This window comes from Octopus bimaculoides, chromosome 21 (genome assembly GCF_046866305.1).
Source record: "Octopus bimaculoides isolate indiv1 chromosome 21, ASM4686630v1, whole genome shotgun sequence".
Lineage (NCBI taxonomy): Eukaryota > Metazoa > Mollusca > Cephalopoda > Octopoda > Octopodidae > Octopus > Octopus bimaculoides.
Genome location: NC_142948.1, coordinates 30,428,605 through 30,431,104, shown reverse-complemented (window position 1 = coordinate 30,431,104; position 2,500 = coordinate 30,428,605).

Here is a 2,500-nt window from a genome sequence, read left to right as displayed (position 1 = left end):
GTGTTCAACTGATATTTATTCTATCGACCCCGAAAGTGTAAAAAGTAACATCGACCTCATAGGAATTTGAACTCGGAACGTAGCGACAGGCGAAATAGCACTAAACATTTTGTCCGGCGCGCTAACGATTCTGCCAGCTCGCTGCTTATTATTACGAATAATTACCCTTTGTGCTATAGGCACGAATCCTGAATCAGTCGATTGCATCATCCCCAGTATTTATCTGGTATTTATTTTATTGACCCCGAAAATAATGAAAGGCAAAATCGACTTTGTCGGAATTTGAAAACAGGACCTGAAGTCGGACGAAATGTTGTTAAACAATTTGTCCGGCGTGCTAACTATTCTGCCAACTAGCCATCTTAATGCTACTACTAATTATGTTTTTAACGCACGGCAAAATGCTTGGCGGCATTTCGTGTACCTTTGCATTCTGAGTTCAAATTTCGCTGAGGTCGACATTGTCTCTCAATCTTTCGGGAGATCGATAAAATAGGTACCAGCTGCGCACTGGTGACAATGAAATCCTCTTACCGCCTTGCCACCCCTCCCCCACCACAGCAGGCCTTGTGCCAAAGTTTGAAACCAATGTTGCTTCCCTTTTAGACACAATGCCAGTAATTTTAATGAGAGAGGTGTTTGTCGCTTATATCGACCCCCCCCCAATGCTTGAATAGCATGTAATCTTATCGACCCTGAAAAAAAATGAAAGACAAAATTAACTTCAACGGGATTCGAACGCAGAGCGATAAGTAGGTAAAAAAAAAAAAAAATAGCTACGAAGTAATTTTTTTTCCGACGCGTTAACAAATGAGACCGCACACTGCCTTAGCGAAAAAAAGTTATAATGAATGGCAATGAAACAGAAGTTAAGAGGCTCGTCAGTACTATTATTCTTATCATTAAAAACGATAATTAGATAATGATAATTAATATAACATTTTCTTGCTCAGTTAGGAGCATTTTTTTTCTCTTTATCAACAAAATGATCATGCGCATGCCGTAGGTGTGTGTGTGTGTGTGTATGCTTATGCACGCTCATACATATGCACACATGCATACTTATACATACATATATATATATATAGCATAGACACGTTTCATCAGGCTATAATTATGCTGTACACGTATTGCGTTCATTTTTTTGTCGTTCAAACAAAAAAAATTATTGAATAAATGAAGGAACAGATAAATAAAAAAAATTTGAAAAAATGAGAAAAATGATAATAAATAAAGAAATGAAAGTGTAAGCGTGTGCATTTTTTCACATTCAGACACACACATACACACACGCGCGTACACATACACACACGCGCGTACACGAGCGCACGTACGCATAGACGTACACAAGCCAACATAAATACACTCGAACACAAAACATATTTATTAATGTATTTATGTTCCTTGTCTATTTGCCTGTCATTGGTTTCCCAGATGTTTTTGTACCAGCAACCTGACTACCATTTGTAGAAATAACTGAGTTTCCTGCTGGGCAGGAATCATTCGAAATAACCACCTGCTTCCTGTCATTTCATTTTGTGCATACATATTTTATTATAATTATTTATTATTTATATTATTTTTTGGTAAAATATTTGTAATTGGTGAAAGATAGCGTCGTTGGTTACAGGTTTCCAAAAGCACCAGCCACTGGTTCACTTCATTCTCAAAGATTAGACCGACAAGGGAGTATCTGTAACTCGCTGTAGGGAAACTATCACAGAGGACTTCTTTGGAAGAACACAGATTTTATTTCTTTTAATGATTTTGTTATCGGCGGTTACATCTATTGCCGAAACACACAGGGGAACTAATATATATATATATATATATATATATATATATATATATACACATATATACGTATATCTATCGTCTATCTGGATGTTTTGTTGTCCCTTTCTTGTATCACCTAACTGTCTGAATGCTTTGTATCATATATATATATATATATATATATATATATGCATGCATGTGTGTACGTATATATTACCCCCATACACACATGTGTGTGTGTATATATACATGCTCACACATACACATAGATTTATATAAACATATACACATGTTCAACAATGGTTTGTATAGCAGAGAAAGATTAAGCAGCGGTCTGTTATTTACCATCGGCCTTAGTTTTTGATTGGTACATTATTTTATCGGCCCTGAAAGGATTTCAACCAAAGCTGACCTCGGGGTTCGATCTAATCAACTGACCCTTCCCCCAAATTTCGGGACTTGTACCTAAAGTGGAAAAGATTATAACTAAACATAAAAACAAAATTTAATATATATTATGTATTTACACATATGCATATATATATATATATATATATATATATATATATATATATATATATATATATATATATATTTATATATATATAATTTAGAGAAAAGAACCACAATTCCTGAACTTATCCATGAAAATCCGCAGTCACATATAGAAAAATTTATAAGTAAATACACTAAAAAGAACTATAATAAAATATGAAATTTTAAT